Source organism: Diabrotica virgifera, chromosome 4 (assembly GCF_917563875.1).
Source record: "Diabrotica virgifera virgifera chromosome 4, PGI_DIABVI_V3a".
In the NCBI taxonomy this organism is placed as follows: Eukaryota; Metazoa; Arthropoda; class Insecta; order Coleoptera; family Chrysomelidae; genus Diabrotica; species Diabrotica virgifera.
The window spans coordinates 240,004,569-240,032,106 of NC_065446.1; the positions used below are offsets into that span (position 1 = coordinate 240,004,569).

A 27,538-nucleotide genomic window follows, 5' to 3' on the forward strand; every position below is an offset into this window, starting at 1 on the left:
GGCCTATTCCACGGATCTGTTATGATTCTGTTTAATTTAATGCTATTTAATAATTGATATTGGCAAGGGTTAAAAATGATAAAAGTTATATAAAGCGGTATAAATTAAAAAAAGGGAACTTTATCAAATTGGTTCATAATTTTCTAATACTTCTGCTTCCCTTGTTCTTCTTCTCATTGTTCTTCTTCCTCTTCTTCATCTTCTAGTTCTTCTTCTTCTTCTTGTTCTTGTTCTTCTTGTTCATCCTGGGTGCAATTAAATTTTCCCAATAATGACACATCGCATGGCTCCTCGATAAAATCAAATGAATCCTCAATTGTTGGTGATTCAACATTGGAGCACGACCGGTTTTGACAATAAGTGCATGCTACCGAACAAAACAGTCCAACTTTTTTGCAACTACATTTAGCGCTACATCCCTTTTTACAGTTGCAAAAAATTGTGTTCAGGAGTTTTTCTGGCGCAGGGGGAGTAAAGTTTGAATTGGTTCTATTGAACTGTGGACTAATTTCCATCCTCAGTCTTTTGGATCTAGCTGATAACTAAGCCACACTTGAACTTGGTAATATACCCGAAAAAGATGTTGATGAGCAGCCGCTGAGGTTGAAACTTATCTAAGCACGTAGTTTTCTTAGGCGCTCCATACATAGAGAGAAGAAAGCTAATTGCGTTCCGAAATAACTTCTTGTGGAGTTGAATTAGTTTTTTTTTTAAACTTCAGCACATTTAAGTAAGTCTTGTTTTTCAAACATTTTAAAAACAGTGGTTTTACCCCTTCTGAAAAATGCAGATGTATCACAGCCAGTTATTGCGTGTAAAAATAGTATATGATTTTGACATTTTGCAAAAGTAGATAAACTTTTCGATGAATATATTTCCGATGGTGCTGAACTTTTCCAGGTTTTAAAAAAAAAAGATAGTTTTTTCGATTGGAGTTCTACCAGTGAGTAATACGAGCAAGTCTACATCTTCACCTACAACAATAGTTGTATTTGTTAAATTGAATTGCTCTATGGCTGTTTCAATTATCATTACGTCAGCATCATTATTAGCTTGTTTTACCGATATATTTTCAGCAATAAACTTATCTTTCAGCATTGAAATGAACCGAGATTTGTTGTCAGTATTTGCAAGAAGTTTCTGTTGAGTGGTAGATACTGTCATAGATTGATCAAATAAAATATTAGAAGATAAAGAAATTGCTGAAATTCCACGACCTTGTTCTGCAGTTTTAATATTTCTCGTAAAATCATTATAGCCATCAAATAAAGTTGTCTTTCATTATTATGTTCAAACCCTTCTGAGAAAAGAATAGGTAGGGTGATTAGATTAGCCGACGAACGTGTTTATTCCGACAAAACCCATCTTTACAAATTGAACTAAGGCGCATAAATAAAAAGAATTATTATAATTTAATACTTTGTCATATCAATTTACTATTTTGTTGGGATTAAGCCATAAAATTCAAATTAGACAAGGCGAAAACGGCTGGTTCGAAGGGAAAAATATTCCCATGAGATTTTTTTGCATAATCACATTCGTGAGACATCCCAGAATAAGGTTCAAGAAGTCGCCCACGTGAAAAGTGGGCCAATTTTTTTTAAACAATTTTTTTTAATCAAATTGCAAGAATCAATATTTTTGGCCCGAACAATTTTTTCTTTAATTTTTTGGACCATTCTGGACAAAAATGATCTCTTATAATTTTTCTCTAAAGTTGATCGTTTTCGACTTATAAGCAATTTAAAATTGAAAAAAACGAAAAATTGCGATTTTCAAGGCTTAATAACTTGGTTAAAAGTTATTACTATGAAAGTCAATATATGTCTAAATCAAAGTTTAAAGCCCCCCCTACAAGATCCTGAAGAAATTTTTGTCATTGTTTTATCACTAAGCTGTTATTTTAAGTAATAATAATAAGCACAATGCACGTGTGCGTCGTCTGTAAATACTGAGTGCGAGAGAGAAGCCATTCCAGCAGTCCAATTGTGCATCTCACTGGCACTCACTCGCACTCACATTTACAACCGCGCCAATACGATCTAACCGCTCCTCATTGTTAAATAAAAAATAACAGCTTAGTAGTAAATTAGTGACACAGATTTTTTCAGGATCGTGTAGCGGAGACTTTAAACTTTGATTTAGTCACTTTCTGACTTTCATAATAATAATTTTTAACCGAGTTATTAAGTCTTAAAAATCGCCATTTTCGCGTTTTTCAAATTTTAAATTGCTTATAACTCGAAAAAGACCAACTTTAGAGAAAAATTATAAGATACCTTTTTTGTCCAGAATGGTCCAAAAAAACGTAAAAACAATTAGTCAGGGCAAAAGATATTGATTTTTGCAATTTGAATAAAAAAAAATTGTTAAAAAAAAGTTGGCCCACTTTTCACGTGGGCGACTTCTTGAACCTTATTCTGGGATGTCTCACGAATGTGATTATGCAAAAATATCTCATGGGAATATTCTTCCCAACGAACCCGCCGTTTCCGCCTTGTCTAAATAACTCTTATTATTTTCGCGTTACATTCACTTTGTAAAGTTTTTTTTTTTGGCACTGTAATATAATACAGCTTATACATTGCATCCCTCGGTAGACCGCAAGCTGTATAGTAGAAACATTATCATATTTATATTCTTATATTATTATGTGTAGTATAAGTTAAGTTGACCGATAGAATATTATGTTTACTTGTATTCCAGCTTCAGTGATGTATATACCTGGTGTACTAATACATTTATGACGATTAGAAGTCTTTCAACTCTTTGAATCGTTGTATCTCAAAAACAGTGGCTGTTAGGAAAAGGCTATTAAGATATTTTTTATAGATAATTATCTAACCTACATTTTTTGTTAGAACTAATTTTACGATAAAACTTACCGTTTCGCTGAAAATCGCTAAAAACCATATTTGGTGACCTTTGACCCCGCGTAAATTTTTTAGCACGGGTCGGATTTATGAGGACTTTTTAGATTTCATTTATGATGGTATTTTGAACAATGCTGCCAATTTTCAGCTTGATGGTAATTATTGTAGCCTCACTCCTATTTTTGAGTCTAACTAAACCGGTCTATATTAGAAGTATGATACAAGGCATTTAAAAACTGATTACCTGTTTTAAAATTGCCATTTAAAAACTGAAAACAAAGAAATAAAGATTGAGGAGGCAGAGGTAAAAGAAACATTAAGGAAATTAAAAAATAGAATATCAACAGGAGAGAACAGAATATCGGACGGATAATACAAAAAACAGAATACCTATAGTAGGGGAGGAAAGTATGCTAAATTTGCAGTTACTCGAAAAATCCATAGTAAATCTATCCATAATTCGAAAAAATATCTCGAACAAAAGTTATTTTTTTTACGTAAGGAATCCAAATCTGCAATAAAAAAGAGGGACTCCTATTTACGATTTTAAAGTAACCCCCACCCCACCTCCGTGGGGGTCGTGTTTAGTGTCATTCGATAGATTTTTGAAAAATATTGAAAACGTATTTTTTAGTTTTTCGATGTGACGTTTATTTCGCGAAATATTCACTTTTTTATGAAACTTTGGACTCACCCATTTCCTTACGCCCCACTCAAATCGTCAGATTTTTCAATATACACTGTTTGGCATGTACTTAACTTACCTTATCTTAACCTGACGATTTCATGTTTTTCTAAGGATAGTTTTTTTTTCGGACCCCCCTTGACGAACTCCCCTGTATTAAGAGCCAATATATAGTAGAGGTACATTTACAGGGTACGGTTTATCCCCATATGATAATCTGACGAGCTCGAGGAACTGCAAGAATCCCCGATTGAGCTCCCCTACCATACCAAAATGATGACAAATGAACTGAATGAAATTATAACACTAGCAGAAGAACAATATATTTTTAGGTCAGAAAGATCATGCACCGATGATATATTTTTATAATGATGCAAGTACAAGATCATTTGAATACATACAAAAAATATGGCATACCTATTTATGTTTTGTGGACTTTAAGAAAGTAAAGGACGATATCCACTTATTTTATACAATAAATATTTCTAAGGTTAATCAATTGCAATCGAAAAGATCCAGACAACAAAATATAAGTACAAGTAGAAGAACTAACTCGGGATTAAATAGCTAGGGAATTACTAAAATGATTCAAATGGGACTTATCCATATAAACTTAATCTTCACGTCTATATTTTACGTATCGGCTGTGGCCACAGTAACGTTAACGTCTAACGTCCATTATCGTATTAATTAACACACCAAAAATGATGAAATAAACTGCGCGTTGAAGTGACTGGCCACACTTATTTTAGCGCGTAGTCATCATCCAGCCTTTTGCATCCAAAGTTGAACATAGGCCTCCCGTAATTTCTTCCAGTTTTTTCGATCTTGGGCTTTCTGCAACCAATTCCCAGCAATCCTTTTGACGTCGTCTGTCCATCGTGTAGGTGGTCTACCTCTACTTCTTCTGTCTTCTCTTGGTCTCCACATTCTAATTTTTTGGGTCCACCTCCCGTCCTTCATTCTGGCTACATGGCCCGCCCAATTCCACTTCAGCCATGCTACTCGCTCTGTGACATCTGTGACGCCTGTCCTTCTTCTGATTTCTTCGTTTCTGACCCTATCTCTGAGAGTCAGTCCAAGTAGTGAATCATGACTGGAAGCACACATTGGTTGAACGTCTTCCTTTTCAAATAATTTGGCAAATTGCTCTTGAAGATGTCTGATAGAGCTCCATATGCGGCCCATGCTAAGGTGACCCTTCTCTGTAATTCAGCAGTTTGATTGTCCCTGGCAATTTGGATTTCATGCCCTAAGTATTTATATTTATGGACCAATGCTATTTCGTTGACGTCGACTTTTGGATTTTCGTTTGGTACCAGGCTTGTCATGTATTGTGTCTTTCCAAAATTTATGTTTAAACCAATTTTTTCACAGGCGGCATCTAACTCAGTAAGCATAGTTCTAATCTCTTTTAAGTTGTATAAGAACAATGTCGTCTGGGAATCGTAGGTGGGAGAGCCTTTCACCGTCGACATTTATTCCTTTGGCGTCCCACTTCATTTGTTTGAAAGCATGTTCAAGTACTGCTTAAAGAGTTTGGGAGATAACGTGTCTCCCTGTCTAATTCCTCTTTTGACTTTTATAGATTTGGTGTCTTTGTGTATTCGGTCGGTCATGGTTGCATTATTGTATATGTTCGCTATCAGTTTGGAGTGCCGATAATCTATACGACTTTCCTCCAATGCTCTCATTATGCTGTTAATTTCTATCGTATCAAATGATTTGCGAAAGTCTACGAAAGCCAGGACCAATGGTCGGTTGTATTCGATAGATTTTTCTATAATTCCTTTTATGCAGTGTAGGTGGTCGTTAGTGCCAAAGTTTTTCCTAAAACCCGCCTGAAGAAAACTATGCATGACATCAAATGCAAACCAGCTTTTATCTACTTCATTCGTTCCCATGCCAGATTTTAACGATTTTTTATATTTATTTAAATGGGTCCTATAGTATCCCATAAGTGTGTCTTTTTTATTTTTCAAATCTTCTACCGTCGACGTCGCTGGAAAAGATAATGACTGCACAATTCGACGCCAAGCGTCACCATAAACACCACGATTTTTATGTGATTTTTGTCGGGGATCCCATAAACAAGGTTCTGTATCAAACACTGTTAAAAATTCCTTTCACATTACTCCACTCCATTTTCGTAGAATAGTATGTACCTATTTCACAAAACAAATTACTCTGCTGCGCTGCAGAGAAACTTGAAACTTGTTGAGAACAAATTCAAACAGTGTAAGTGTAGCCACAACAACACTATAAGTAACGGAGTAACTCCTTTGGAGTGTGGAAAGAAACCTCCAACCGATCTATCGCCTAACGTTTAACGGCATTAATAATGGCTAGGGAACGGATTTTATGCTAAATGCATATCGCATGCATATTTCGCATATTTGAGAACTTTACTAAATTTTGCATATTTTTAAAGAAACATGCATATTTTGTGCATATTTAAAAACATTTAAGTCCAAAAAAAATTTAAATTTTTTAATTCGACACAAAATATTTCCCCGCACAAGCTGTCGTATCTATTAATTCGAGAACTACCTGAAGAGAGACGGCTCATTGACTGCCTGTTCATTTTTTCTTAGAAAATACCCGATCTTAACACAAAGTACTTATAGTGCTTATAGTACGCCGGTATATAATTATTGTAGGATATTAAAATGATGAAGGATGGTTTATCGGGAAATCCGAATTTTATTTACTTTTATTATATTTAGTACAGTTTGTATCCCAATTTAGTAGGTACCTATAATTCTGGTGATTCTTTTAAATCCCCTATTGTTAAGAGAATTTACACCTTTGACCATAGTTTTACGATTTTCTAACGGAAATTGAAATATTCATGCTTTAGATCAGAGCCCGTCTTTAATGGAATTTTTAATGGAAATTTTGAAATTGATTTTGGTGCAGAATTTTCGGCTTTAACAAATTATTTTAAATACGCCCCAATTACTTCTGTTGATGTTAAAAGGAGTTTTTCAAGTTATAAAAATATTTTATCTGATCAAAGAAAATATTTCCTCGTAGAAAATTTGGGAAAAACACATTGTAGTGATTATTTAAATAGGTAACTATTGGTATCAGTTTTTGTAAAAAAATGTGAATAAATTGCATATATAAAAAATAATGATTTTATTTGAAAGATAATAAATAAGATTGCCGCCCCCTATAAAAGAACCCCCTAGAATAGAATATTTGTGGTTTCTCAAAATGCGCATTTTTTAAATTTTTGTGCATATCTTGCTCACATTTCGTAATTTTTTACTGCATATATATGCGCATATTTCATCAAAATTGATCGCATATAAATCTGCTCTACTCTGGGCTAATTAGCAAAATTCATGGAAAAGTTATTTACCAGCAATTTTATTGCTGGAATCGAATTAGAAGATCCTATATATTAATAATATAGGTATGCAAAGTCCGCAGATAGTGTGCTACTTTTTTTATAAACAAAATGGCGCCGACAAATCGTATTTTTTTCAATTATTGCTCTATAACTCCGAAGATTTTAACTTTACAACAAAAACACCCAAATAAAAATTCACCGCAATTAAATTCTGCATATGTATATGTTTTTCACGATTTGCTCCGACGAAAATTTTCCTCGGAAAATGCGGGTTTTCCTAACAAAAACTATAATTTTCAAATAAAGTTTTAAGTAAGTAATTATTCATCAATAATTAAATATCTTAGTGACATCAAAGATTTCTTGGTATAGATTGTAATTCCAGAAGCCGGTGAAAATTAAACGAATATTTTAGCAACAATTCAATTGTTAATTAACAATTTACGATCGCAATAATAATCAAAATAATCATGATACATTGATCAAACTTATAAAGATTATAAAGATGAGATGCTTGTTTAATATTTTATCGACAAAATATAAATTTTTCTTTTTTTTTGCATAATCTTTAAATTTTGAAAAAAAAATAGTTATAATACGTTGGTCTAATTAGTAAAGTACAAAGAAAGGTTATTTACCAGCAATTTTATTGCTTTAATCGAATTATAAGATACTATATATTATTAATATAGGTATGCAAAGTCCACAGATAGTGTGCTACTTTTTTTATAAACAAAATGGCGCCGACAAATCGTATTTTTTTCATTTATTGCTCTATAACTCAGAAGATTTTAACTTTACACCAAAAATACTCAAATAAAAATTCACCCCAATTTAATTTTACATAGAGGCATGTTTTTCCCGATTTGCTCCGACGAAAATTTTCCTCGGAAAATGTGGGTTTTCCCAACAAAATCTCGAATTTTCAAATAAATTTTTTGGGCCAGTAATTATTTATCAATAATTATATAGCTTGGTGAAATAAAAGCTTTCCTGGTATAGATTATAAATTCAGAAGCCGGTTAAAATGAAACGAATATTTTAGCAACAATTCAATTGTTAATTAACAATTTACAGTCGCAATAACAACCAAAATAATCATGAGACATTGATCAAACTTAGAAAGATTATAAAGGTGTGATGCCTATTTAATATTTTGTCAACAAAATATAAATTTTTCATTTTTTTGCATAATCTTTAAATGTTTAAAAAAAATTGTTATAAACAAATTAACATTTCTTAGAAATTGTTTATTATATTCTAATTTTAAAAAATACTTAAAATGCGTATTTCATTAGTCTTGAAAATGAATGCTTTAAAAAAATTTCCAACCATTTGCAAAAAAGTTAGGAAACAGCAAAATATATATACGATAACTCCATTGTTTATAATTTGTTTTAATTGTTTCAAAGCTTAAAAGTGAGTCTATGGTACAATATAATTACTCACAAAGAATGTCAAAAATTAGTGCAATGGTTATATTTTAATCAAAGATTAAAAATACTTTTTTTTGTAATTTTAAGCGCGAAAGTAGGCTTGATACAGAGCCGGAGATAAAATGTTCACTCGAAGCGACTGACACGCTTAAACTCGCGCGAGTTGTGTATGTGGGCGGGTAGCTACGGTACTGTATTATTCTACTTTCGCGCGTGTAAATTACAAAAAAATATATTTATAATCTTTAATTAAAATATAACCATTAAGCTGATAATCGATATTGTTTTATAAATAATTAGCTTGTACTTTAAACTCACTTCTACGCTTTGAAAGAATTAAAAAAAAATATTAACACCGTAGTAATCGTATGTTTACTTTGCTGTTTCATAACTTGTTTTCAAATGGTTGCAAAAAAGTTTTAAAGTATTCATTTTCAAGATATTTTAAATGCGCATTTTAGCTATTTTTTAAAAATTATAATATAATAAAAACTTTCTGAGAAACGTTAATTTGTTTATAACTATTTTTTTAAACATTTAAAGATTATGCAAAAAAATAAAAAAATTATATTTTGTCGACAAAATGTTAAGTAGGCATCTCATCTTTATAAGATTTCAAAGTTTGATCAGTGTATAATAATTATTTTGGTTATTATTGCGACCGTAAATTATTAATTAACAATTGAATTGTTGCTAAAATATTCGTTTAATTTTCACCAGCTTCTGGAACTATAATCTAAACCAAGAAGGCTTTTAAGTCACCAAATTATTTAATTATTGGTAAATAATTACTTATCTAAAACTTTATTTGAAAATTAAAGATTTCGTTGGGAACACCCGCATTTACCGAGGAAAATTTTCGTCGGAGCAGATCGGGAAAAACACGTCTCTATGCAGAATTTAATCACGGTGAATTTTTATTTGAGTGTTTTTGTTGTAAAGTTAAAATCGTCGGAGTTCTAGAGCAATAATTGAAAAAAACACGATTTTCGAGCGCCATTTTGTTTATAAAAAAAGTAGCACACTATCTGAGGACTTTGCATACCTATATTATTAATATATAGGATCTTATAATTCGATTTCAGCAATAAAATTGCTGGTAAATAACTTTTCCCAAAAATGGCCTATTCTCCGATAATCAGCCCAGACTACTCCCTAATAATGGCAATTAACAAAAATTAGCGCGCTAAGTCGTGGCTTCACCTCTCTTTAATGTCAAATAACGCGTTAATTAACGGCATTAGACGTTACTGTGGCCCCAGTATTATAGATAGCTTTTTGACTACTGAACATCGAAACATACTGGAACCAAACTTCCAGATTTTTATACGATCTCTAAGAAATTCAAATATAAAAGGGTCAAACACAAACAAAATTTTTGCATCCAAAATGGTACATTTATATGCAGAAAATCAGTTCAATTTTCTTTTTTTTGCAATGAAGAGAGGAAAGAGAGCAAAACGATCTTTTTGGAGAGTATGAATATAACATACTAGTATAAGTATACATTTGTAAAAAAATATACCAACTTATGTTGATAATTTTAAATAAGTAGTAGAAGAAGAACTGTGGAAGATAAATTATAAAAAGGAGAAGAAGTGGTAATTATTGGTTATCATTATCATACAAAAATTTTCGTCTGCAATTTATAAAGATGTGGTATTTTATACAATAGAGATAAAATATGATAGAACATTACAATAAAACAAAAATTTTCATATAAAGTATATACTTACTGAAAATACGAGTGATGTAATTATTTGGTACGTACCTGTAAATAAAAAAAATATTATTATTATGAGATCTGAAAATATACTTAAATGTTCACAAGTAATATTACAGCAAAATAAAAAATCCTCCATGATTTAAAAGATAGTATTAGTCAAAACATACCCAAGTGTTTGTAGATGTACCAATTGATCACCTTATTTAGGTATGAAAAAAAACCTGAGATTGAAAAGAGTTGCAAGTATGAATATTCTTCTTCCTTTAGTGCCGACTTCACTAATAATCTTCTGCTTTTATTAAAAACGTCTGGATGTTTAACCCGGTCCAGTCGCGAATGATTTTCAGCCAGGAAGTTTGTTGTCTACCAGGATCCCTTTTTCGTGCGATATTACCCTTCACAATCAGCTTCAACAACTCGTACTTATCATCAGTGCCGGATTTAGGGTATTTGCGGCCCTAGGCCAAATTACCCCGAGCGGCCCCCGATAACTTCACGATTGTTTATTATTAAAATTGTTTATTATTATTAATTAAAACATAAAGACTTAATAATAATAATAATTAAAACGTTTATTTTAATTTTACTTTTTAAAATTCGTAATACAAAGTATAACATAAATGAATAGAAATGCCTTTAATGTTCTATTTGAATACGAACATAAATAGGTTGAAATTATTGGTTATAGGTTAAATTATTAAATAATCTTGGTTTGCAAATTTGGCTAAAACCCCAAAACAGCTCTAACAATTTCTATATTTATAGAAATTTCGAAAAAAGAAAAAAAATAATTCTATATTTATAGAAGCCTTTGAGATGTTGGTTTTTCGAAGGATGCTGAAGATCTCTTGGACAGATCACGTGACCAACAACGAGGTGCTGAGAAGAATGGAGACTGAAGGAGAATTCCTAAATATTGTAAGAAACAGAAAAACGAGTGATCTAGGAAATAATTTACATAGGAGAAAGATACAACTTTTTACGACTCATAATGGAAGGGAAAGTGGAAGGAAGAAGAGGTTTAGGAAGAAGAAAATGCTCTTGGCTGAAGAACTTGAGAGACTGGACAGGCATGGACACAAATTCGATAGGTACTAAAAACCGCTCAAGATAGAGAACAATTTGCTGTAGTTATAGCCAACCTTCAGTAATGGAGAAGGCACCTTAAGAAGAAGATAGAAAATATATACTACTCTTGTCAAAACGTTGTAAAATACCGTACCACGTGTTTAGTAGAATAGCCACTCTCTTATTTGAAAAATTGTTTACTGATTTCAATTCAATTAGTAAAATTTTTTTACCAAAAAAGTTTGTTTTTACAAAACGCTGCGGCCCCCATTTGCTTGCGGCCCCCATTTGCTTGCGGCCCTAGGCCGCGGCCTAGTCGGCCTAGTGGTAAATCCGGCACTGCTTATCATTTCTGAATATGTGCCCAAATATGCTGTCTTTCGCCTTTTAATGGCGGTCAAAAGTTCTCTGTCTCTTCCCATTCTGTGTAATACCATTTCGTTCGTAATATGATCGGTCTATGGTATTTTCAAAAGTCTCCTAAAAAGCCACATCTCAAAAGCATCCAGCTTTCTCATTAAGTCAACATTAACAGTCCAGGCTTCGACATCATAAAGAAGAATAGAGTGGATATAGTATTTTACCATCCGATATCGGATTTACAGATTGAGTCTTTGGTGACTCAGAAATTTCTTCATCTTCAAAAAAGCTGCTCTGGATTCTGGATTGCTGTAGACTTTATCGACATTCTGATTTCTGATTTAGAACTTCTGTAATCCAGAGTTCTAAGTATTTAATTTTGTCCACTTGTTCAATATCTTCATTTTTTATCTGGATCCTTGTAATAACTTTGCCCCTCTTACTGATAACCATGGTTTTTGTTTTCTTTATGTTTATTGTTAAACCAAACTATTCCCCAGTATCACAAATTGTGACATGAATAAAAAAGCAAACGGTTACTATTGATAGATAAAGGATGTCAAATGGTACTGTAAAGCAAGGAATGACCAGTTGACGTCAAGCAAACAGGACAGTACTGAGGAAAACAGGATGAGAATTAGAAGATATATCGAAGACATTTTAATTTGCTACTTTTGTTGGGAATAATCTAGAATTTTACTTCAAAATAAGTATATTTGACGTTTCGATTTCCACTTCGGAAATCATTCTCAAAACAAAGCTATTGTGAGAGTAGGTATGCTTAAAATTTCGGAAGCCTTTGAAATATTGGTATAAAGACGAAAACTGAGAATAAGCTTGATTAACAGTTAGAAATGAGGAGAGGTCCTTAGACGGCTGAAACAAATAACATCTTCTTCTTCTTTTTGTATATTCAATGTGCCTCTAGTAAGTTGTCGTTCCTTCGTTTTCGTGGTCTTATCACTGATCGTCTTCCTATTGGGGAACCGTCTGTCATTCGGCTTATGTGGTCATTCCATTCTATTCTTCTGTTTCTTACCCAGTTATTAATGTGATCCACCTTGCATCTCCATCGTATATCTGTACTTCTAGCTCTGTCCCATAGAGTCTTATCATCGATTTTTCGAAGTGTTTTCATCTCCGCCGTTTCGAGCAATCTTTTTGTCCTCTCTGTGCCGGGTCGTGTTTCTGCCGCGTATGTTATAATTGGTCTGATGACTGTTTTGTAAATTCTGCCTTTCATTTCTTTTCCGATATTTTTATTTCTCCATATTGTGTCATTTAGGTAACATGTGGCTCTGTTTGCTTTATTCAATGGATCTTCCACTTCTGTTTCGAGCCTTCCGTTGCTAGATACAGGGTTACGCAATTGAACTGTTACCAACTTCACATCGATATATCTGGCAAATCGATAATCGATACGTCAAAGTTGTTCTGATAACACTTCAGTATATTATTGTTTAATAAGCCGTCAAAAGCATTTGCATCTTTTATACATACAAGAAAAGTTAGTCGCAATGAAATTTAATAGTGTAATTGCGTTATATTTGGCGGGAAAATCACAACCAGCTATTGTTGGTCAGCTCAAACACCTCAAAGTGAATAAAATGTTTGTGTATCGCACCATAACTCGTTATAATGATACTGGTAGCATTGCCAAACGCTATGATGGTGGACGAAAAAAAAACAGCAATATCACCTGAAATAGTTCGGAAAGTGAAGGCTCGACTTGAGCGAAATCCATGTCGTAGTGGTAATCAAATGGCCAAAGAACTGAAAATATCCCAGTGAAGCATGCAACGAATATTGAAACAGGAGCTCAAGGTCAAGCCTTATAAGTTCCAAAAAGCACACAATCTTACATCAAAGCAAAAAAAAATTCGGCTTGAAAGAGCAAAGGAGTTGTTACGCTTGCACGAACGTGGCGAATTTCCGAACATAGTGTCCTCTGATGAGAAAAATTTCCCTATTGAGCAGTTCATAAACTCTCAAAATGATCATGTTTACTTGACCGAACGCACCTACGAAAGTTTGAGCCTACGTACGACCACCCGAAGCAATTTCTCATCTCAAGTAATGGTATGGGCAGCTGTAACCGCTGATGGACGCTCTCCAATCATTTTTATTGAATCTGGTGTCAAAGTCAATGCAACTTATTATCAGGAAAATGTTTTAGAAGCTGCTTTAGAGCCATGGCCATGCAAACATTTCGGTTGTAGATCATGGACGTTCCAGCAAGACTCGGCACCGTCTTATAAAGCTAGTGTGAACCAAGAATGGTTAAAAAAACCATGTTCCACACTTCATTTCATCCACACAATGGCTTTAGAATTCGTCAGACGCAAATCCGATGGACTATTCCATCTGGTCCATTTTGGAGAGCAAGGTGAGGACTAAAAAATATGCCAGCATGGATGCGCTGAAGAAATGGCCAAAATACCGGAAGATCACATTCGATCACATTCGTGCAGCATGCAACTCGTTTTTTGATCGTTTGGAGGCCATATTCAAGGCAAAATGTGGCCACATCGAGCTAAAATGAGTGGATTCTGAAATTTTGATTATTTTCACAGATTTTTGTCATTTGAATCAATAAAAAATAATTTCACACCAAAAATTATGGTCGTTTGAATAGGTAACAGTTCAATTGCGTAACCCTGTAGTGTGATACCTAGGTATTTAAACTCCATCACTTGTTCTATGATCTGATCTTCCAGCTACAATTTACATCTTATTGGATCTGCTGTTATAACCGCGCATTTTGTCTTTTTTGAGGAAATTAACATGTTAAATTTTCTGGCGGTTATGTTAAATTGTTGCAGCATACGTTGTAAATCATCTTCACTTGTAAATCAGATTATTTTAAGTTATTTTTCTCCCATTTGGTATCCTTTTTTAGTTCTTACTTTTTTTATTATTTCGTCCATGATCAGGTTGAACAATAAAGAATTCAAGGAATCCCCCTGTCTTATCTCATTGCCGGCTTCAATTGGGTTAGTTATTTCATCTTCCATTTTTACTTTTATTGTGTTGTTCTGGTAGATGTTTTCGATCGTTTTAATTATTCCTAGAGGTACCTCTCTCGAGTATAAAAAATGGATGACGTCCTTTAATGTGCCTGTCAAATGCTTTCTTAAGGTCCACGAAACATAAATTTAATATGCCGGTTTGTTGTATTCCAATCATTTCTCTTAAATTGCCTCATTATAAATGTAGCGTCCGTAGTATACCAGTTTTCGAGCAACAACTACATAAGATATACCAAGTTTTTTTCCAGAAGTATCTAAAATTTAATAACAACTATAAATTATTATGTTTAACTGTTTGACGAATAATTTTTTATGTCATTTTTTAACGGTACGAGCATAGAATCTTGTTATATAAAGTATAATTTAAAAAATGCAAATGTTTAGATAAATTACAAAGTTGTTTGGTACATATTTTGATAATATGTAGATACGGTGTCCCAACGAAAATTTTAACTCTACTAAGACACGGCAAATAAAATTGTTTGCAAAATTAATTCTTGCAATTTTAACCCTGCACTGAGGATTGCGACCCCCTAAAAAAATGTTTAAATGTGCCGACAAGCAAATAACTTATATTTTAAAAAAGGTTTTCAGTTTTAATTGTTATAACTTTTTTATTAATAAAGATAAAGTAATTTTGAAAACTTCTTTTTATAGCTGAAACAATTACCTTTAAAATGGGGGGTTTTAAAAAGGTTAATCGCACAATATGAAAGCTGAGTTATACTTGGAAGAACTCCATCGAATGCCCAATTTGCAATTGTTTTTCATGAAACTTGTTATAAATCCGGTTCTAACAGTCGGATCAAAGTTTACGAAATGCCATTTTGTTTATTATTTCAAAAGAAACAATTGTCATCTTGGTAAAATTAAATAGCTCTAATAGGAGCTAACCTTTGGAGCTACGCACCAAAAAACATAAAAAGAAACCGGCAAGGTACCCAGGGGACACAAAAGTGCACACTCAATCCCCTGGCTCTAGACTAAAATGGATTATTTTTATAGCTCTTTCATTATAGACCTTGGGCCTACACAAAAAATTATTACCTCCCTTATGAAACATTTTTTATTCAGTTATTCATGTCGAGTCACACAACTTCAGTACCCTTATAAAGTTGACGAACAATATTTAATAGTAGATTGTAAGTTTTTTTATCAAACAAACCTGCAAAAAAATCATCATTTATGCCTCAATAGTGCGAATCCGATATGGAGGGGGCGGGAGCACACACATCATAAAGAGTCATAAAATGTATATCCTTACAACTGATTTTTGCAGGATTGTTTGATAAAAATATTTACAAATAACTCGATCTGATGTTCATTTCGCGAAATATCGCGGGCTTAGTATTTAAAATTTTAAATTAAGATTAGATTTTTGAAAATATTGAGCACGTATTTTTTAGTTTTTCGATCTGTCGTTCATTTCGCGAAATATTCGCTTTTTTCTTGTGAAACTTTGTGACTCGCCCATTTCCCAATCGTCAGATTTTTGAAATATACACTGTTTTGCATGTACGCAACTTATCTTATCTTAATCTGACGATTTCGAGTTTTTCTAAGGATAGATTTTTTTGTCGGACCCCCCTTAACGAACTCCCATGTATTAAGAGCCAATATATGGTATAAGTACATTTACAGGGTACAAGGTTTCTCCCCATATGATAATCTGACGCGCTCGAGTAACTGCAGAAATCCCCGCTTAGAAAACAATTACAAAAATTCACGGCAATAATGAAAAAAGTGAAGATCAACCGGTTTTTGGATTTTTTTGTCTTCTTCTTCTTTCTCGAAACTCCTTATGCCCCTCAGGGGCGTCGGAGGTGGATTTTCTTGTTAAAATATTTATTTTGCCGTGTTTTAAGAGGGCATACATTTTCATTGGGACACCGTGTATTTTATTTTAATGCGAATTCCACTTCATTTGCATAAAAAAATTATAAAACACAAACATCTATAATTTTTTCCCAAATTTAGTTGATAATAATTTGTGACAAAAATCTCGTTTTTAATTGGATTGTTTAAAACAAAAAAACTTTATTAATATTGTAAACATTCGTATCAAATTTGTAAATATTCGTAATGAAAAAAAATTAAATATTCAAAAAACCAGTCAAACAAACATTGATGAATGTTATAGATTGAATGACATCTTCAAACAGCTGCCAACATCATGACGAAATATTTCAACGTATCAAAATTTTTTGTTCATTTTTTTGTTTTTTTTTGACAATGATGTATGCAAAAGAACAATAAACATAAATTAATGGACACACCGTGGACACACCTAAAGGAGACTTGCATTCAACGATGGATGGAATGGTTGTTAAGGATGATTATGAATGTTCTGCAGGTCAACCAGGGAAACAGTCAACGAAATAGACCACAAAGGCTGAAACTTATTCTAATCGATAGATCTGATTATGATGCCAGTAGGCTATGGGCTATGTTTAAAAATGTTTTCGAATGTTTACCGAATATTAAAATATACCAAATGTTTTCCTCGGCAAATTATTTATTTAAAACAATTTTTTAGCAATTAACTATTTTTTGTGGGAATGAGTTTTTTTATAAAGGGAAGAGAGGTATTTTATATAAAACAAGGAGATAGTCTCAGCCTTTTGCTATTCATGTAATGAACGAATTAATCAAAAATACTAAAGTAAGAACCAACCAACTAGAGACAATAATAATGGTAGGGGAGCCCAAGCGGTGATTTTTTCAGTTACTCGAGCGCGTCAGATTATCATATGGGGAGAAACCTGGAACCCTGCAGATGTACCTCTACCATATATTGGCTCTTAACACAGGGAAGTTCGTTAAGGGGGGCCCGAAAAAAAATCTATCCTTAAAAATACTCGAAATTGTCAGGTTAAGATAAGGTAAGTTAAGTACATGCAAAAGAGTGTATATTTCAAAAATCTGACGATTTGAGCGGGGCGTAAGGAGATGGGTGAGTCAAAAAGTTTCACAAAAAAAGCGAATATTTCGCGAAACGAACGTCAGATCGAAAAACTAAAAAATACGTCTTTAATATTTTTTAAAAATCTATCGAATGGTACTAAACATGACCCCCCACGGAGAGGGGTGGGAGGTAAATTTAAAATTTTAAATACAAACCCCGCGATATATTTCGCAGAATGAACACCAGATCGAAAAACTGCAAAATACACTTTCAAAATGTTTTTGAAAAATCTATCGAATGGTACCAAACACGACCCCCCACGGAGGTGGGGTGGGGGGTTACTTTAAAATCTTAAATGGGACCCCCAAATTTTTATTGCAATTCATTATTGATTTGTATTCTTTATGTAAAAATAAGCAACTTTTATTCGAGACATTTTTTCGAGTTATGGATAGATGGCGCTATAATCGGAAAAATCGATTGTTGGAAATGGAAAATTAAATTAACAAATGGAAAGCGCCCACTAAAATGGAAAATTTTACTTAACTGTTTTTGATTTTAGGGCCTAATAATCACAAGCCAATAGGTCCCCATAACGCTCGAGTGACTGCAAATTTAGCATACTTTGCTCCCGTACCATTCATAATAGGATACCATAGATTACAAGCGGTAGCAATAGAGTCCTTAATGTATGCGAATGGCATAGTACTAATAGCAGATTCCGAGAACAAAATTCAGAAACTAATGGATATATGTGTAGAGCAAATGGAAGAACTAAAAATGGAAATAAATGAGGAAAAAAGTAAGATAATGATAACATCAACGGTAAAGCAGATAAAGAAAATAATAATATAAAGATAAATTGCAAAAACTTAGAACTGGAAATAGTTACAACTTACGAATACCTGGGAAGCATGATTACTAATGACGGAAAAATTAAAAAAAAAAGGAAGACCAAGAAAAAAATGAACACAACAACTAGTAGAGGCGGGAAAAGTTAAAGAAAAATCAATCGAGGAATTGAAAACAATGACCGTACTTAGAAAAGAATGGAAGAGATGGGTAAATGGAAACTAAAATATATTTAAAATCAGAGTTTGGTGTTAATATTCAGAGTAAACTTAATATAAGAGCCAATAATTACCATGGCCGGATAGCATCCAGAGCTTATTTCCTGGTTTTTCCCTATAATTATCTTTGGGGACACTAACAGGAGGTTCTACTATCTTGTCTTTTTAAAGACAAATTACATGTTATGTTTTTTTTGACAGGAATTCTAAAGTTTTTCCAATAAAATCGTCCCAGGAATGCTACTCAATAACAATGATATTATTTTGGGGTAATCTACTTTAAAATGTATAATATATATGTCTGAATTTTCAATATCGGTGGCATCTGTGAAAATGGTGTTTGAAGGAGGAGGTACAACTACGAGATATGCGACAGATATAAACATATTCTTCTTCTTTTTCTTCAGTCTGTGTTCGTCCACTGCTGGACATAGGCTTCTTCCATTTGCTTCCATCGATTTCTACTCTTAGTAATTCTCATCCACTGCTTGCCCGCGACTTGTTTGATATCATCTGCCCGACATGTCTGACCCATTGCCACTTACTTGCTATACGTTCTGCGACATCAGTAATCTTTGTTCTTTCACGAATGTCGATATTTCGAATTCTGTCTCTCAAACTAATCCCTAGCATGGCCCTCTCCATCGCTCTTTGGGTTGTACTGAGCTGCTCTAAGGTTTTCTTTGTAAAGGCCATGGACTCCAGTCCATATGTGGTTACAGGCAAGATACATTTGTTAGAAACTGGTATATCTTGGTATACATTGGTATATCTTTATTCTTCAAGATAAATCTTAACTTGCCGAAAGCTACCCAAGACAATTGTATGCGTCTAAGCATACATATTTTTATTTCGGCTATTTGGTTTTCTTTGCCGATTTTAATGGTATGTCCAAAATATATATAGTAGTCTACATTTTGAAGACTGATGTTGTCAATAACAAGATTAGTTTGTACATTACTCATTATTTTTGTTTTCTGAAGATTCATTTTGAGACCTATTTTATTTGACTGCTGGTTTAATTCCTTCATCATTTGCTCCAGTTTCTTGATATCTGTACTGAATAATACTATGTCGTCCGCAAACCTCAAATGACTCAAACGTACACCATCAATGTTTAGACCTTTTTCGTCCCATTCGAGCTGTTTGAATACATTTTCCAATGCTAAGTTAAAAAGTTTTGGTGAAATTTGTTGTATCACCTTGTCTAATACCTTTACCAAGGCGTATTTTTTCGGTTTTTCGTCTTCATTGATTTTGATGTGGATTGTAGTCTGTTCATAAATGTCTTTAATGAGTGTAGTGTACCGTGAGTCTATTCGAGCATCCCTTAGGGCTGACAAAAGGACCAGGTTTCAATACTATCAAAAGCCTTGTGAAACTCAATAAATGCCATATGTAAAGGTACATTATATCCTGTGGTTTTTCGACCAGTGTTCTGATGGTTTGTAAGTGATCGTTATAGTACCAAACCCTTTTCGAAATCCCGCCTGTTCAACTGGTTGATATAAATCAAGTTTTTGTGTTATGCGGTTGGTTATTATTCTTGTTATCAATTTGTATAAGTGTGACAACAAACTTATAGGTCTGTAGTTTTTAATATTAGTAGTGTCTCCTTTCTTGTGTAAAAGTATTATTTCGGCGTTTTCTCACAGACTGGGTATTCTTTTCTCTCTTTTCTTTCTCTCTTTTCTAAAAGAATACCCAGTCTATAAACATATATTTGGTGGTAAAGACGTATCATCTCTTATAAAAATAGGAAGACTAAGATGGGCAAGACATCTAGCAAGATCACAGCAGAACAACCATCCTAGAAAAATGCGTATGTCACAACCTTTGTGAAGTACAAATAGGGTAGGCCAAAACTCAGATGGAAGGATGGTGTAGATGAGGATGGTAGAAAAATAGGCGCAGCAAACTGGCAACAGTTGGCAATGGATAGAACTGACTGGCGTAATAGACTTGAGAAGGTCGAGACTCTTTTATAGGGCTGTAGCACCATTGATGATGATTATCAATATGAATGAGTCAGCTAAAAAATTACATTATTAAAAGAATTTTTTTATCAAGTAACAAATAACAAAATTTGTTTAATTTAATAATATTTCGTATTTTGAGAAGTATTTCCGAAGTGCAAATCGAAACGTTAAATAAACTTAATTTTAAAGTAAAATTGTGGCTTATTCCAAAAAAAAAAGTAAATTGCATTAAGATGCCACAAGAAAACATCTTCAAAACTATTTACGCAAATCATTTATATTTCAACTCAAACCTTCAAAAACTCTTTTTGGTAGTTTGTGGTTTTTCTAAGACAAAAGTTAGTATTGTATTTTTTTTTTCGTAAAATGCTTATTTTAAGCATAAAATGCAAATAAACCATTAAAAATAAAGAAAAAAATCAAATTTGGCTTTTTCAAAGCCTTTTTCAATATGTCAGACAACGAATTTACAATGCACCACAAGAAATACCATGCTACGATAAATTTATTATCATTTAAGATATTATATAATTTAATAATATTTTTTATTTTGAGATGTATTTCCGAACTGCCAATCGAAACGTTAAATAAACTTAATTTTAAAGTAAAATTGTGGCTTATTCCAAAAAAAAATAGTAAATTGCATTAAGATGCCACAAGAAAATAGCCTAGTAAATGAACGGGAAATTCGGCGACACCGTGTAATTTTCAGGGGCAACTCCGAATTGCATGAAAATTTGGATTTAGGTTCTACTTACCCTCCACTTCAAAGTTGAAATTGTGCCGTTGGTTGCTTTTACTTGGGGGGTGACAGGCACCACTTCTGAAGGGTGAAAAAACATACGTTCAAGATAAAACCGGAAATAGATAAATTGACTGATTTTAAGTAACTTTTGTTCTATAGAGTTTTTTACGTAAGTCAATACTTTTCGAGTGATTTGCCATTGAGAATGTTGATTTTTTGACAAAAAAACTACGTTCTCAGACGGTTTTTCGCAAATAACTCAAAAAGTAAATATTTCATCGGAAAAAAATTCTTAGTAAAAGTCTAGCTTATAAAAAAACCCAAAAAAATATTATATCAGTAAAGTCTATCAATCAAATAAAAACAAAGTTGTAGCTTATGAAAAATACGTTCTTATTCATCTAATTCCAAATCGAATATTTCAAGGTAAAATCACCGAAAAATTAAGCACTTTTCGGAAAAAACCCATTTAAACTTTTTTAAAGTGTTTATAAAAAGCTTTGTTTTAATTGTTAACAAAAGTTTTAGCATTAAAAATAAGCGAGTTACGCTCAAAATAATGTTGGCCCTCTTTTTTTTTTGTAAAAAATCATGAAAATCTTTCCGTGTTTAGCTCCCCAAATGAAATTAATCGCTACCGCTTTACAAACAATTTACTTACCTACCTATTTTTTATATGATCTGTCAGTCTTACCGGTTTAAAGTGTTTCTTTTTGAAAGGGTTATAATTGAGAAAGCTTGAATGGGTCACTAATCACGAGTGTATGCAAATTTTGAACAGCCATATCTTAACCAATTTTTGTCTTACGGAGAAACAAAATGAAACTAACATATTTATAATAGCAAAACCTATATTTTTTTACTCTTTAAGATTTTTTTTTATCACAATACTTTTTAAGTTATTTTGAAAAAATGAAATTTTTCAAAAATTTTTAGAAATTTTTTTTGCTATAAAACCATATGTTTTTAAAAGTAAGCCCTTCAAACCAATCAAACTTAGAAATCATATAAACAATACACATACAGTTAAAATAGATGGTAAAGCCAAACGATTAATTTCATTTAGGGTGCTAAATAGAGGGAGGTTTTCACGATTTTTTTTACCAAAAAAGGGGCCAAATTTTTTTCAGTGTAACTCGTTTATTTTTGACGCTGTAAACTTTTGTAAAAAACAAATAATAAGCTTTTTTTCGATACTTTAAAAATGTTAATAAGGTTTTCCCGAAAAACGCTATTTTCTTCGGTGATTTCGCGTTGAATTATTCGATTTGGAATTAGACGAATAAGAACGTATTTTTCATGAGCTATAACTTTGCTTCTACTCAATTTGTAGACTTTACTGGTACACCGTTTTTTTCGTTTTTTTATAGGCTACACTTTTGCTAAAAATATTTTTTTCGATAAAATATTTAGTTTTTGATTTATTTGGGAAAAACGGTCTGAAAACGTAGTTTTTTTGTCGAAAAATCAACATTTTAAATCGCGAATAATTCAAAAAGTATTGACTTACGTAAAAAACTTTATAGAACAAAAGATGCTTAAAATAAGTCAATTTATTAATTTCCGGGCTTATTTTAAACACGCGTTTTTTACCCCCGAGAAGGGGTAAACGTCACCCCCCAAGTAAAAGCAACCAACGGCACAAATTCAACTTTGAAGTGGAGGGTAAGTAGTTGCCCCTGGAAATTACACTCCAAAACGGTCATTTATTGGGCTAAAACAGCTTCAGAACAATTTACGCAAATCATAAAAATATTATTTCTTCACGTCAAACCTTCAAAAACTTTTTTTGATAGTTTGTGGTTTTTCTAAGAAAAAAGTTATTATTGTATTTTTTTTTCGTAAAATGCTCATTTTAAGTATAAAATGCAAATAAACCATTAAAAATAAAGAAAAAATCAATTTTGGTTTTTCAAAGCATTTTTCAGTATGTTGGACAACGAATTTACAATGCACCACAAGAAATACTATGCTACGATAAATTTATTATCATTCCGGAAATTATAAAATGAATGTTTATCTTTTATGCATTTATGCAGTGCACCAAAGGATTAAATACATTGCTAAACAAGCAATATTAGCAGTAAATCAGTCTACCGTGAGATATTAAATGCTTTATGGACAGTATTGCCAAAGGCAGAAAAAATGATTAAACCAAGAGAAATTATAAACCGCTCCAGAGCTTTTAGCAGGTAGATAGTTTATGGTTAATTAATAAATTATTTAGCAATACCTGTTACTATAACATGTTAAAATACACTGCTTCAAAAGTAAAGTGGAAAACGTAAGGAACAAAAAAAAATACAAACGATAAATATACTGCGTGTCAGAAAAAACGGACACCCTAAAAAATGGGTCATTTTTGATGTCTTGTATCTCCTAAACCTGTTGTCCGATGTAAATATTTTTTTTTTAATGTTATAGTCTTCTTCTTTAGTAATATCGCTGTAATAATATTGTTGCTACACAGGTAAATTTTCATTGTATACCGCGTGTACGAATCAAACTGTGTTTTTTTTTCTCAAAGTTCGCAATACCCTCTGGAATATTCTAGCATTTATAAAATACTTAAGTTAAAACCCAACTATACCCTCAGGTTTTCTTAACATTCTGTTTTTTATTCATTCGCTTATGTCGGATAATAAAAAAGTTAGGTACTTTAACAACTAGTCATGTTCTTAATCAGCACAGGATGTTTCTAAATAAGTGCGACAAACTTTAAAGGGTAATTCTGCAATAAAAAATAATGACAGTTTGTTTTATAATCGTATGTCCGCAAATGCTTCGTTTCCGAGATACGGGATGTTGATTTTTTTCTTACAAATTGACGATTTATTTATTGCTTTAAATCCGTTGAGATATGCAAATGAAATTTGGTGGGTTTTAAGACGTAGTTATTGCACATTTTTGACATACAATTAAGAATTTTATTCGCAATTCGCGTGCATACGGGTAATATGATCAATGGTGAATATAAAATTCTTAATTACATGTAAAAAAATACGCAATAATTATGTCTTAAAAACTACCAAATTTTAGACTTCTGGCTTGGCGAGACCGTTTTGCTACTACGCGTCAAATCACTGACCAGTGTGTAATAAATAGTGTGATGTTACTGCCTTCTAGGTCGTAATTAATTAAAACTCTCTTCTTAGTTCAAATACATTATATTATTTACTTTAACTCCGTCTACGATTAACCATAACAATGGGTTTATATATCACAGTAATGACCTACCGTCACATTGCTCAATTACTAACTACTATAAATAATTATAACGATAACGATGATCCGTATCATCGGGTGTTCACTTATATACATGATGAACTCTCGCAACCTCACGCTCGGCCTTGGTCAAGGGCGAACGATGAATGATATATGTTTTTCTTTGAATAACACATCTTTTGTACAGGGTGATATTATAATACCACAAGTGGTTTGGAGTTGAAGGTAGACTTGTTACTATACGTACCCTATACCGTAGCAGTCGACCCTTTGGACTGATTTCATTCCGCCCATGACGAGTGCTTCCTTTGACTGCGACTGCGGACCACAGTCATCAACGTTTGAATTGGTGCAGAGAACGGAAGCATTGGGTGGCAGAATGGCATATTGCGGCATTCAGCGATGAATCGCGATTTTGCTTAGGCATTCATGATGGTTGTAAAATCACAGCATAATAAACGAGACCAGCAAGGACACTCCCAGATGCCGCCTTTGAAGTTGAAAAGTACAGAGTCGCCATTTTGTGCGTAGTACATCTCTGTGGTGATGTGATGTGTTTGTTCATCAGTGTTGCCGATGTCACTATATGAAATTATATTAAGCCACTGCTAAAATGATCAGAATTTGCCAAAAGTTATGTTAAAATTTTTGATCTTGGTAGTTTCTAAGGGTAATAAAAATACATTAAGAAAAAAGTTATTTTATTCAATTTGTTAATTCAAAAATACTTGTAAGAAAATTATATGTAATATATTATACTATAATAAAACTACATCTGGAACGCTTTCAAATAAAATTTCCTCATCCTCATCTTGTGGAAATGAAGACTTTATGTGATTAAAATATTTTAACATTTTTTGTCTGTTTGAAAGGAGTAACATTCCTTTAATCCTTCACTTTTGCTAACACTAGTTTAATATTTGCTCACAGATCTCATTTAAACGTCGACAGACAACCATATCTAAGAAAACGTGATTTTTTTTATTTCTGCATTGCTGCAGTCTCAGTTATTGCACTAACTTTATTACCCTTAACAGATTCTTTTTGAATATTTTCTGGAATTTCTGCAAATATATACAATCGCCATTCATCGTCAATATTTTGTGTTATGTCCCAATTATTGACATAATTCCCACAGGCATACGTATAAAATTATGTTAAAATATATTTATTATTAGAATGTCATAAAAATTAAGTAAATCTGATAATTATGTACAAATCGGCAACACTGTCGATCTTCTACACTGTCTGGTACTACGCGAAAAATGGCCGACGATCTGCGCAGTAATAGTGCGCGAACATTTCCCGCCTTCTAGTGTGTCACTGCTGTTGCGTTTATTATGCTGTGGTAAAATGATAAGACGCCGCCGTGGAGAGCGACGGGATATCGAGTTTACTGTTGAGAGACATCTACACAGGACAGTTGGAGTAATGGTTTGAGGGGTTATTGCCTATGGTAGCCGATCACCACTTTTGTTTATTCGAGACAATATGACAGATGCGCGTTATGTTGATGACATCTTAAAAACCACTTTACTGCCTTATCTAGACGGCCGTCGAAACGCCCTTTTTTAGGAAGACAACGCCAGGGACGGATTTATTTATTAGTGGGCCCGGTGCTAATTCTAACTCTTTTTTGACAAGGCACTTTAAAAATTAAAGCAATATAAACTTCAGTACATTTAAAATTATGCAGCAGATACAAGGCTAAGACAAGGTAACGCTTTTTTCTTTGTTTGTTTTCAACAAATGCTTTTATGACACTTTCAAAATGGCACCAATTGAAAGACATCTATTTTTGTCAAACACCTTTAACTTTCAGAGCGATTTAAAAGCATTGTATTGTAAGATTTCCGAAAAGGGGATGTAAAGGTATACCTGCTAATCTGTTGCCATTTATGTCATGTCATAAAAGGATGGTTATCGGGTGTTCCTTTCCTTTTCTCTCAGAAAAAAGATTATATGAAATTGTGAATACAACAATAATTTCAAAGTAATTTTTACAATAAATAAGAGGAGTTTGGTAGGGTAAGTACGACGGCGCGTCAGAATGCCAAATACGTAATTTTAGACAAATGTGTAGGTCTTCTGGGGGCCCCTTCAACCTGGGGGCCCGGTGCTACAGCACCTCTAGCCCCCCCTAAATCCACCACTGGACAACGCGTGTCCCCATATTGCTCGTTGAACTATGGACTTTCTTCAAGAAGCTGACGTTAATTTTTTGTCGTGGCTACGCCGTTCACTGGGTTTACATCCTATCGAACATGCGTGGGATATGATGGGGAGGAGACTGTCCACTTTGCACCATCCTCCACAGACTGTGGCACAGTTATTCCATGAAATTCAAGTTGCTTGAAACGAGGTGCCACAAGCAGACACTGATCATCTCATTTTATCAATGCCTAGACGTGTACAGGAGTGTATTCAGCTAGGGGGTCGCCAAACACATTATTTTTTTTTTGATTACATGTCAATAAAAAGTCTTGCCAATGCTATCATTTCATTCTTGATGAAAATGTACCATGTTGTCAAAAAAATGAAGTTCCAGAAATGATTCCTTCCTGGTGTAACCCTTCTAATGTCACTGAGTATATTTTTGTTCATTTCATTGATGCTGATATCTTTTAATAGTCCAGGATAATAAGGTTTTTTCCATGACACTCGAGCAGCCAGGGTACTGAAGCGTTTTTTCGACAGGCAATACCTATAAGAGCAAATTGTAACTATTTCCTGCGTAGGATCTGGGGGCCATTTTTATTTATAAACAATTAAGTGTCAAAAATGGCATTTTTCCCTTCTTTTTCAAATCAATGGAAAACAGTGAAACTTAATTATGGTTTTTTTAGTACAAATATCTTTGAGATTATGGAAAAAGCTTTAAAATGACGTATTAAAAAGTTTGATATACTCATTTATTGTTAATATAATTGCGAAAAAAGGTCGGAATTGCAAAAAAAATTAATTTCGCAATATCTATTGTAAAAATTAGTGTACAGCTTTGAAATTTTTGTCATATAAATAAGAGTTCTTTGGTGCTTAATATGTGATAAAAATTTCAAAGCGATTCATTCAATTGTTT

The 27,538-nt window shown here is 33.0% G+C and overlaps 1 protein-coding gene across 4 annotated transcripts in view; it reads right to left on the reverse strand.

Annotated features, from left to right (window-relative positions):
• The window catches only part of LOC114327208 (scavenger receptor class B member 1), a 633,383-nt gene that overhangs the window by 330,314 nt on the left and 275,531 nt on the right, over positions 1–27,538 (reverse strand). For 2 of the 4 annotated variants that reach the window (XM_028275754.2, XM_028275773.2), the window contains one exon: positions 10,089–10,123. The exons of the other annotated variants lie outside the window; for them this stretch is intronic. The gene's annotated coding sequence lies outside the window, so the exon portion shown is untranslated. The remainder of the gene's footprint in view (positions 1–10,088; positions 10,124–27,538) is intronic. 4 annotated transcript variants of the gene reach the window in all.